The following is a 13,157-nucleotide window of genomic DNA, read 5'->3' as shown; positions in this document are numbered from 1 at the left end:
TATTATTGTTATTTGAAACTTAGTTTCATATTATTATATAGGGACTTAAAAATAAGAGGAAACCTCACAACAGGCTGCAGACAGGTACTAATGTACCTGGCAAGAGAAGGTCTAAGTTCCTTTTGTAATTGGTAAAGATCGACTTCTCAAGACAGCAACAAGTAACCAGAAGCAGCAGTAGGCCTGAGAGTGGCAGCAGTTAAAGTAATAACAAACGGTTTGTTCCTACAACAAAATTCTGTCCAAGTATTGAGATAGTTAAGTACTTGTATTTCGTTTTTACTCGTAGATACCACTATGTGCAAAAAATATCGTATATGGTATATCTTGTTAATGATGTTTTATTGAAAATACGAAGTTTACTGTATATATTCGGAATGTTTGAAGATTTCAATAGAAAGAAACAATACATATTTATTTTCAATATTTTTGTTTAGCAAAAAATAAAATAATTAAATTAGAAGCAAAATACTTAAATATGGGCTACCTTTCTTCAAATGTCAACACAGTTACAAGGGAATTTGGAGATAATTCGTACTCCTGAATGGTGGACCTTGAAACTTTATACGCTGAACTTTAGGTTCATAATGGTTTAAAAGTGGCATACCTTTCAGGGTATTATTATTATTATTAACAATAACAATAATAAGGTCCAGTAGGATATCACTAAAGTCTTGTAAGTAAAAACTCTTACGTATATATAAGACGTAAATGGGCAAAATTAAGCTGCTAATGTTTTTCAAAAGGCATCAAGAATTCCACAAATACTGAATTTCAATAACATCACACATACAGTACACATAGTGTTCTTCACATAGTGTTCTTCAGAATACTAATCATGCTTCCAAAATGTTCTATAAACCTCTACTAAAGTAATGGATAAACTTTGCAAAAAAAAAAAAAAAAACTCTAGGGGATGTTTTCAGTTAATCCTAATAATGATTCCTAATAATGAATAAAAACAATTAATTGAATAAATTAAAATAGGAACTGAGAAAAGGCTCCTTTACGGAGAGAATATAGAAGTGGAGCCCCAACAGAATTTTTGTACTGGCTTTCAGTTTAGTCGAAGTTCAGCGACAGACAAATTTTGTTGGGATTATTTCGTTATCTCAAGGTCAGTTTTTCCAAATAATCAAAAAAAAAGTTGGTTCAGAGCCTTTATGGTTTATATTGCCTTGTGAAAAGGAATGAAAAAAGGGAGACACAAGGACGTGCTAACGAGCAAGACAGAAGGATCCAAATATTTCTAGTCGCTGAATACAATTAACTGACTTCAAGAAGGAACAAAGATTTCGCAACTCTTCCTCTTGAAAGAAAAATGAAACAATATAAACTATATTTTCATTTCCGATTTTCGAATTTCTCGTCAACCTCCTTTTAAGACAGAAGAGGAAATATTCCGTTCTCGTTAAAAACGTGCCGGTATGTCGTACCGTTCCGTACTGCCAGAAATAAAACACTCCATATAGATATAGATGTATACATATGTATGGTGTATGTGTGTGTGAGCATATTTCTGTATATCAAAGCACTTATATTCTTAAAAACAGTATTAGTTAAAATTTAGCTTATTTTACGCGTATATTGGTGTTAATAGAAGAAGATACATATTAGTTTTTTAAAGCAATTGAAGGGTATCAAGAGTATTCTGCAATATAACTTCTAAATAAGCTTTTTGAATTTATATAATCCTATCTTTATATAATATATTATGTATAATATAATATATTAAAAATGTATAATATTATTTATACGTTGTGTTCACATTGCACCGGAAGGAAATGTCAACATTGCAACACTTGGTAGAGGAAGTGATTCTAAGCAAAGAAAAAATCGTACGAACACATGATCGAACCGCATGCTTTCCGTGCTAGTACGGAGGAACGCATTAAGCGCTATTGATGTTATCAGGTTTCAGCCTTTGTTTCTAGCACACTCTGTATCAAGTATAATAATACAATTTGTATCTGTTTACAATGGTGGCATCGTGAGCTTTGTGTACATAATCAGTAAGTTCTGGTATTTTCTACGAGCTTGAAGGAACAACAAAAACTCTAAAAATTCTGAAAATCTGAAAACTGTATTATTATTATTATTATTAGTAGTAGTAGTAGTAGTAGTAGTAGTAGTGGTAGTAGTAGTAGTAGTAGTAGTAGTAGTAGTAGTAGTAGTATTTTTCGGCATTATGGGTTCATTCCAGGTGTATGTCTCTCCCTGTGTGTGTGTGTTTGTGTTTAAATAGGGGAGTACTTTATTTTTCAGTAATTACTGGCAGAATTTGAACCAAATTTGGAGAACATGTAGCTCATTGTCTAAGAAATAAAAATCCCTATATTTGGTGGCCAAATTAAGCCAGGCACAGGCTGGGCTCGGAAACAGAGGCTGTGTTCCACAGCTTTGCACCCGAGAGGTTCAGAGTTCGGTTCCCCCTATTTTGTTAGATGTGTTGCTGTCAATTGTTATTTTGTCTTATTTCATAATTTTGCTTAAGAGGAAAAACAGGTACTCCTCCCGGGCTGAGATTCGAACCTGTGATCTTTCGCTCTATCATTTTCGTTTTTCCTTTCGTTTTATCACGAGTAAATGTCCGGTTGTTAAAGGGCTCATTTGCTCGCTTACGTAAGGAGACTGGCAAAAAAAAAAAAAAGTTTGCTGTTCCCGTATTTTGATAAAATTTTTTAGCTGTTTACTTCATATATTTGTAAGTGAAAGTTTAGAAACTGATATTAGGACAGCTAATATTAGGACAGCTAATATTTATAACAACGTTATGAAGAAAAAAAAACGGATAAGCCTTGAGGTATATATGTATCTATCTGTTAAAATGCTACGATAGCAACTAAAGGTGCCAATCTTTCATTTACGGTTATGTGTGATTTCACGTTTAACAGAGACAAACATTATAAGTAAGTGTTCTTCAAATAACTCAGTTAACTAGATCTTTTTCATAAAGTTTATGACATAAAATTATTGTTCAAAGCCTTTGTATTTTAATAAGCCTTCTCTAAAATCAATGCACGTGAATTGTGTTTCCATCTTCCGAGTTCTTTTAAACTATATGCTGTGGACGTTTATATGTTTGTGGTCAATCTTTTCGACAATGAGATCTCGGAAACTACAGGCTCTAGAAAGATGACGTTTTCACTTATCAATTGGAAATTTTGCGTAGATTGTCCAGTTCTAACTCAATATTTAAAAAACATGGGCATTATTTCTTTATTACATTTTTTAAAGTACACTAGAAGCGTTGAAATTAAAAAAAACTAAAGCATCATATCTTACACGTTACACATTTCAACACCACACTGTTGTATATACGGGTTGCATATGCCCCAGGCGTTTGTTTCATGGCCAAACAATAATGAAAGAGAAAGGATAGCCATTTCTCTAGTCTAAGATGAATATTTTTGGAGTGTTTTGCCCAATGAACACCATATATACCTGCCATTATAATTAATTGTGTATGTAATGTATTTGCTTATTACATACTGCATGCAAGAAGAAAAAAAACACTGGTCATGCATGAATTAAAAACTCCAACCGGAAGTGGCTCAAATCTTGCAAACGGTGCGAGATATTGAGAAACAAATAATCGATAAAATCTCCACTTTATGACACGCCTTGCCGATTTTTGTCGAGACTTCTTTCACTTGTGTCTGTAAAGGGACATGTACAGCTGTTGTGGGGGAATGAGAAGGATATTTATGCTCATATGTGAATGATGCACTATGTAGAGAGCGCAGGTTCAGCTAATATGTTTATAAAAGTTTTGAGCATACGTAATTCTTAAAAATGGTATTAGTTAAAAATTTATCTAATTTTATATTAGCGTTAATAGAAAAATATATAAAAATAAACAAAGATAAATCTGTTTCAGAAGGGGACAAAAGTGAAGTGACTTTAACATTTTGAGGAACAAAATTGGTCTCCACTTGAAAAAAAATCCGGAAACGCTGTTCTATAGAAAAAAAATATAGAATTTCCGATATAAGAAATATATTTTTTCTGTAAAAATAATAATAGCATAATAATGAAAGAATAACCACACAATGCGGAAAGTTTTGAATTTACTTGCTTATTTTAAGAATGAGTACAAGTGATAGAAATGAATATTGCGGGTTCTATCTTCTGAAACGCATGACTACCAGAGCTTGCTTACTACGCGTCTATCTTTAATCTTTACTAGGTGTCAATCTGTTGAAACGTAAGACAACATACCTAAGTTTTTCTTATATGAACTTTTACTATTTTTATCCTACTGTCCATATACTGTTTCGAGATATCCCCGAGATTACCCGATTTCACACAAAGAACTAGTTACGTATACGCATTCACACAGGTTCTAAACCCAATTTTGAAGTTAGATGTTGGATTACTTTATTGGTCTGCTTTAAAACTTTATTTTAGTTACATAAGTCCAGAGTTATTAACATAGTTAAACTTTCCTGGTTTGGTTATCAGCAAGGTCAAGCGATTAATTAGTTTCCTTTGGTATGGATAAATATCACTGAGTTTCCTTTTATATAAGAGGAAATAAATTGCGTGAGCTGAAACAAAGGGAAAACATATTGCATAAAATTTATTGGCATTAAACTACAAGGAAAAATAATGATATTATTGATGATAATCCTTCTCCCTCACTGCTTTTTAGAAATTGAGTTCAAGGTTAACGTTTTTCTTAAATCTTCCCTTCCATGGATGAACGTTTCACCAAAGTTTAACGAACAGTGTGAACATGTTCATCTTACAGGCATTCTTGCCAAACATTTGGTATCATTGAGTGAACCCATCAGTGGCGTATTTAGGGGGGGGGATTCCGGGCTTAACCCCCCCGAAACCTTACTTACTTTAGTAAAGTATATGAAATATCTTGCTGAATTTTCACATTTTCAGGCAAAGCCCCCCCCCCCCGAAAGTTAGCAAAGCCCCCTCCGAAACAAAATCGTAAATACGTCACTGGAACCCATAATTATTCAGTTCTTATCGAATTGAAATTCCCAATTCTCAATCTCAATATTCTATATCAATTTTCCTATGTTTTCATGTAAGCAGTGGTGCTATTCAGCCGATTCGCTACAACCGCCTGTTAAAATATTTCGTGTTCGCAGAACCGTTTGTTATACCCAAATATAACAGTAAATTTTACCCAGTTTTGCTCAGTAACAGTAAATTTTAGTTCAATTGTCTTTGTTTTTAGGACTTCTTACAGCTACAGTGTTAAACAAATGATTTCTCAGAACAAGTTATAAGCGTTTATTTCTTGATCTAAAATGTTCAGATATCAAGAATGAGATCTGGGATCACATGAGTGTAGTGGTGAGGATTATTTATATTTGGAACGCATATATACCATTATCATCAATTGTCGCTCCATTACTGGATTAAGGCCTTTCCAATACTTTTTGACAACCATCTATCATGGATAACTCGTTTTCAAGATATTGGCAATGCTACTTTATTTCGTCGCATTACGTTGTATTAGGATGCTGTGTAGATCGCTACTTGTCAGTTGTGGTCTCCAGTAAAAAAAAAAAAAAAAAAAAAAAAAATGTTTTTGTCTACCTTGTATGTTGTGTTTCCTAAGAGAGTTATATCCATCCATCTACTCTCTCTCTTCATATATATATATATATATATATATATATATATATATATATATGAAGAGAGAGAGAGAGAGAGAGCCGGTTGTTAACGAATTAGAATAACACCACTGCCTGTAAGAAATGCAATTGTATTTCAACTTTACTGGCTTAGTACCTCTTTTAACGTTGTAGGTGAACAGGAAGCACATTCAGACGAATCAATCTTACAAGGAGCGTGAAGTTTACTATCCTCCATGAACGAAGCAATTAAATCTTACTTTGAAGAAAATTCAGCGCTTCAACGTATAACATTCTACCAAACACTGGAATAAGCTTTATATCGAAACTTTGCAAATATGGACAAATGGTAGTCACAAGAATGTAAGAAATGTAACCTCAGTTGCGTTGCTTTAATACACTCAATCTCTTCACAAACACTTTACCAAATTTTTTCTAGACATGACTTGAGCGTTACCTTGGTGTCCATTCAGAAAAAAAAAGCGTAACTACTGTAAAAGGTACTAATTATCGCATATCAAAGCAAAATCCTTCTTTTATACACTTTGCATACTATAATTACCAATTCTTCTACCGTTTCTATTGTGTACTATTAGTCTTCCAAACTATGCTATGCATAAATCTAGCAACCAATATAGAATTACTTTGTCTGTCCCCTCGTCCGTTCATCTGCCATAAAAAACAGTACAAGATATCGAGATGTAGATTTTTTGCAAATTGATCCAGTGTCCCAAGAATAGATTCCGTATCCATCATTAACTCTTTATTCAAACCGGTAGTGGTTCGAATTAGTCATTCCCGGTTCCAACGTTTATAGACACAGAATGTAAACAGTAATATATAGCGACATGTGATTGTTTGTAAAAGATTCACCATCTCAAGGCAACGAGGTATTCCCAACATTCTACCAAAACCAGGATTGATTAACTATAATACTACTTCCAGTTTCAATATTAATTTTAAAAAAAGAGAGAGAGAGAGGGAGAGATAAAGATACGGTTTTCTCCAACCGATTCACTCCTCAATAATAGGTTCCACCTTTTTCATTAACCCTCTATTCAAACCGGAAGTAGCTCAAATTGGCCATTTCCGGTTTCAACATTTATCGCTATAGAACAAACCAGTAAGACTTTGTGATAATCGCTTAGGAGCAATTATCATTACACATTTAAATTATATGAAATCCATTCCATATTAGACTTTAATTCGCCCAGAACAGAATTCTCTTTTATTTTCATATTTTTAAAACAAACATCTTTTCTCTGCTATTCGAGTATCTCGTATCGTAGGTAACAGATTTTTTTTCAACACTCGAAGGTGGAATCCTTTCGATGCCATGAACATGTTGCAACCAGTAGTGATAGATCTACTACTTCAAAGCTCTACCGTAGTTCCACACTGTGAAACGAAACTCACTTGTTCAAACAAATACACTTTTTTTTTTCTCAGATACGGGGCTTGTCCATCTACTGTCTCTATACACTCTTTAAATCATTAGGGTGAGGTCAGTAGACAGTCGTAGTGCGCAGAAAATTATAAATAGGACTGGGGTAATTATATAGTAACATTTTTGTTTCATCGAAATATATGCAGACTACAATATGTCCATGAAATCATGTTTTGCATTCGAAAATATCAATTTAATATTACATTTTTTTTGTATACTTTTGAGTTTCACATAATTTCACAATATTTAGACGATATCATGACGATTATACATATTTGCCGCTCTCACGAAGGAAAAATATAAATTTAAAGAAATGAATTTAAAAATTCTACCCCCACTGCAAAGTCTTAATCTAGCAGTTGACAGTATTTTTATGTGCAAGTAAGTTGTACGGAGGAAATGATTACTGGAATATATTCTTCCATATGTAGGGAATAAGAAAAACTTCGGTGTTTGCCCCTACCCCGCATTTACTTATGGCGGCGGCCGCGCAAAATTAACTATAAGTCTTTAAAAGCATGTAACTTGTGAATAGATCAAGATAAAACCATTGCGTTTGTGCCCGATTATTGAAAGTAAATGCCAAATTATATTTAAACATATATATATATATATATATATATATATATATATATATATATATATGTGTGTGTGTGTGTGTGTGTGTGTGTGTGTGTGAGTGAGTGAGCGAGTGTGAACAAAAACACCAGAAGTGCAAAAAGTGCAGCCAAGTTCGTCAGCCTAAAAAGGTGTTGAGATGAGGATGGATGAGCCAAGTTCCTTGGCCACTGCATCTGAAACGAACACTGGAACTTGGTGCGAGGTGTCTAACATATTCGAATACATTAAGATGTATGTTCCTAGTTTCATGGCCGGGACATTTCAGCCCTAAGACTAGTGGTGACCCCCAAATCCACCACGCTCACAAACATCATCCCTAAGGCTCGTTAACATCATTTACCTTGACACTTCGCGGAGGAATATAAGTTTTCCTTGTCTGGGTTCCGAACCACCAATCTTACTGTGGTATACTGTATATGTGCCTTAGCGCCTTAGCAAAGTTAATGTTCCTAAGGTTGGTGGTGGTCCCAAATCCACCACGCCCACCACCACTATCCCTAAAGTTCCTTAACATAATTTTCCTTGACACCTCGCGCCAAGTTCCAGTGTTCCTTTCAGATGCAGTGGCCAAGGAACTTGGCTCATCCATCCTCATCTCAACACATTTGAGGCTGACGAACTTGGCTGCACTTTTTGCACCTCTGGTGTTTTTGTTCATATTTCGCTTATTTTTGTAGTTCATCATATCAATATCGTATATTGGGATTCTCAATTGTGGCATATTGCTGGATTTAAATTTAAAATTGTACATTTTTAATAGGGATGCAAATGGAAAAGTCTCGTCTCGTCTCGCAGCCTTAAATGTTGGTCTCGTCTCGCGTCTCGTCTCGTGTCGCAAATGTGAAGTCTCGTCTCACGTCTCGCATAAAATTTTGAGTCTCATCTCGCGTCTCGCGCGAGACTTTCTCGCATGGTCTCGCAGTCTCGCATATGTTCTGGGTCAAAATTTTGCAATGTGTTATTCTATGGCCGTTAATGAATGATGATGTGATATTCTGTCCGAAGGCAGGTATTTGACCTAAAAGTCCCTTGGCAAGATGAATCCATAGTGGTTTGCCATTGCTTTCCATGGGATGAATGTTCATAACATCCTAAGGAGACGGAACCTAGAGTTTAACATGGTATCCGAACTTGTATCCCCTCCACTCCAAATTAAAAGTTGTGCTGAAATTTGATTGTTGGACCATTAATTTTCGTCAAATTAATAGCATAATTTACAGCAAAACCAGCATAAATTGTTGATGGATCCAACATTGTTTTCCAGCTTAGAGTTCTCCAGCAATATTTTCCAGTATGCCATGCGGGCACATTTTTGTCCCGAAAAAAGTCGCCAATGTAATTAGGATATAAAGAATATAACGTTTCCGTATATGTTTTTCTGAATTCATTGAACCAAACCGGTTCCTTTTACTATATCTACATGTAAATTTCTTCGTCTTTATTTAACCGGATTTCAACCTTGTCTTTGCCTCCTTCTAGTCCGAGGAATGCTCTAACGTCACAATACCCAAAATTGACACAGATTGTTCCCTTAGAATAGGTTTGAACTTTCTTTTCAGAAAGTTTAAACTCTCTAGTATTAAATTTGTGGAAGCAGCAGAGAAAATATAAAAATACGTTCCTTGTGTAGGAGAACAATGCTGCCATCTATTGTCGCCTATCTCCCTTTACACCAACCACCAAGGAATAACATTACTTGTGTCAACGGAGTTGTGGATAACGCATTATGTTAACAATTGCGAGAATCAAAATATCCAGCAAACTATACTTGATACGAAAAAAGCTTTCTGGATCAATTTCCAGATCATACAGTTGAACTAACTGCAGTGTTGCCAGAATATCAAAACCTGAAAAGTTTTGGTTAACCCGACAGCATTGGTGTCAAGCCACACAGACACAGATCACATGTATTTTGATACTGAGCTAAGTAAAATGCTGACCTTACAAGAACGCGGTTTCGTGTAACTTCCTACTTCAACACCTCAGTTGTAGACCGCATTTTATCGCTTGCTGAGAGGCATTCTATCCGGAGAAAAGAAAATGTTGGGTCTGACAGACTAGGAGCCAGTGTTCGTGTTACTCAAATGAGAGGTTATTATTATTATTATTATTATTATTATTATTATTATTATTATTATTATTATTATTATTATTATTATTATTATTATTATTATTATTATTATTATTTAAGTAAGTGTAAGTCCCACCAAACCTATAGGGTCATCCAACCAAACCAGTGTTTGAATTAAACTTCCGAACTAGAGGGGGATGTTTTTGATAAATATATAGAAAGAAAATACTTATTCCATGTAAAAATATCATGTTATTTCTGCGAGCCGAGCCGGGGATAAACTTTGACGAAAGGGGATTTCCCCGATACCCCCCAACATTAATCGCTAGTAGTAATGTGAAAAAGACAGAAACAACAGAAATTTCACATTTCGCAGCAATAGGGAGTCTTATTCGCTTTTCAGACCAAAAACAGAAGTTCATGTATTCGTGCGCGCCCACGTGTATGTGTTTGTGTCGCAAAATAAAGTCTTAAATCGATGCTGTAATAAATTTCCAATTTACAAAGCTTTTCTTTTTTAATGATGTTTAGAAACTAAAGAAGGCTTTAATTCTGAAAATCAACCTTGAATAATAATAAATCTCATAAAATGTCTATTGCTCTAATCACTTTTCTGTTCCTGGAGGCATTAATGCTCAACTTAGAAAACTCAATAAATGTAAAATCACTAAATATACAATTAAATGTAATTCATAAATGTTTCGAGACTGCGAGAAGTCTCGCGAGACTTCTCGTGCGAGACTTAACCGAGTCTCGTCTCGCATGGTTTAGTCTCGTCTCGCGTCTCGCATAAAAGTTTCACTCTCGTCTCGTGTCTCGTCTCGCAAATGCGAGATGAGATGCGAGACGAGACGAGACTTCTCGCGTCTCGCGTGCATCCCTAATTTTTAAAAGAGTCATAATGTGTTACATGCAACATTAGTTCCCAAGTGCTCTCCCACCGGGAATCAAACCCTGAACAAGAAAGGCGTACATGCTAGCCACTAGAACAGCGGGGAGGATTTATTCTTTTAAATATCTGTCAGAGAGTTATACTCAAACGAGATTCTAATTCATTTACCCGAACTACAAAATCACGATCGCTCACATCTCATTTTTCATTACCTAAATACGAAGAGTATCAACAGGGCCCAAAACCCTTGATGCTGAATCCTCGCTGCTACATCACTAGACATGGCTGGTGTTTCAATATACTTAGTTGTTCTCTACCTTTCCACATTGCGAAATTACTGAGTTCATTACATGACGCGCATGTTGCGCAGTTTCATACTGCCTCGGGTTTTCTTTCCAATGATATACACCTTTCAAATAGCTTGTAATCTTAATTATATTTGCCACCAACATATCCTAACTGCATATAAAACTACTTGAACTGACATAAATTAAAGGGGTGCTTCCGGTTGACGTTCAAATGATGAAGGGGGATGAAGAATTTCCCCATGTTATTTAAATGGGTCGTTTTTGGACCTATAATCTCATGTTTTAGGAACTTGGAATTGGAATAAAAAATTGGAATTCGGTATGCTTGTACGTTTTCGTTAGTATTACCTAAGTAAATAAGTAAAAATGAACAATTCCAACTTTAGAGTGGCTTTATGGGGAACTGAAAAATCTTTCCCATGGGACACCTTTTACACCCCAAAATTATAGGGCACTTCCTGTAGGGCTACAATGATTAAATTTGACATGATTGTAGCTTTGTGGAACTAACCGACAGAAAAATTGCCAAAAGTGAATATTTTTAACTTTTAGGGAGTCTAAAGGGGAGACGAAGAAATTCCCCATGCTATTTAAATTGGCCTTTTTTGGACTTACAATCTCATATTTTAAGTACTTGAAATTGGAATACAAACATGAAATTCGGTATGCTTGAACGTTTTCGTTAGTATTACCTAAGTAAGTCAGTAAAAATAAAAATTTCCAACTTTAGAGTGGTTTTATGGGGAACAGAGAAACCTTTTCCATGTTATTTATATTGAACGTCTTCACACCCCAAAATGTTTAGGCACTTCCGGCAGGATTAGAATGATGAAATTCGGCACGATTGTAGCCTCCCGACTAACCTACAGAAAAATTGCTAAAAGTTAATATTTTTAATTTTTAAGGAGTCTAAAGGGAGATGAAGAATTCCCATTGTTATTTAAATAGGCGTTTTCCTGGAATACAAAATCTTATATTTTAGATAGTTGAAATAGGAAAAGAAACTTGAAATTCGGGAATTGTGAGCTTAAGAGGTGCGAGGAAGTAGACCGAGCAAAGGCGAGGGTGTGGGGGCGAACTCATAGGATGCAAATTCAGGAAATATGAAGAGCAAAGGCACGAAATTCACTGTTGATGAAAAGGCTGATACGTAAGAGATTCATACACTGTTCACAGATAGAGACACGAAGCATCAAGAACATTTTTACATAACGACTGTGGTAACCATAATAGGTACCAATATATTTACGAAATCGGTTACATTTTGTTGCTAGTCACATAAATTCGAACAATTGGATTTCTCATTTCTTCGAAAACTTCATTAATTTTAAGTATTCTCACCTCCACATTATCTTACTTATCAAACTAATTTCAATATCTATTTAATACTAATGACTGCAATAAAGGAAAAGTCTTCACCGAAAAAAAGAAAAAAATGACTTTCCTTGTCTGGGTTTCCAACCACGAAATTTACGGCAGTATGTACGAGTCTTAGCCCACGTTTTTAAAAGTTAACTGATTCACAAAACGTGCCTCATTAACTTGCTGAAGCTTTCACTTATTTTACTCGCACACTGAGAAAAAATGTATGTGGCGTACGTAAAAACGTTGGTTACATGTGTAAATCCTGTAGTTTTTGGACTTAACGTAGGCCTACACTAAACGTATAATTGAAAACGTATATTTTAAACATACTTTCCGTATAAGTGTTCCGAATAAAGGTACTTTCCGCACGAACGAAAGAAATGGATGTAGGCGGTCAGGATCTCATATACAGCTGGCCGTATGTCACTTATAGCTGACGTACGTAATGTACGAAAGACTGTTAGATGTCAGACATCCTGCAACGACATTGTGTAACATCTAAGCGGGAAAGAGGGCAGTACGTATGTAGCATATGAATAACGTATGTTAAGTATTGATTTCTGTAGTAAACATAAGGATCCCGTATATTTGTACACTATACCGCTGTCCGGATAACGGATTTTTCTCAGTGGCCTTAGCTCGTTTTTGTATTAACCCAGAACGACAGGGCACGAACACAGAAACATCGAGGAGAGTTAAGATTCCAAAAGTTCTTGCACCGGGAATCGAACCCAGGACCCCATACACCAAAAGCGCACGTGGTAAACAATATACCAGCGAGGAGGGCACCAACTCGAACACTCGGGTGATTGACAACATTATCACTATGCACATGATGTATTCAATAACG

This window comes from Thermobia domestica, chromosome 8, assembly GCF_964235325.1.
Source record: "Thermobia domestica chromosome 8, izTheDome1.hap1.1, whole genome shotgun sequence".
In the NCBI taxonomy this organism is placed as follows: domain Eukaryota; kingdom Metazoa; phylum Arthropoda; class Insecta; order Zygentoma; family Lepismatidae; genus Thermobia; species Thermobia domestica.
Note: the sequence above shows the minus strand (reverse complement) of the source record.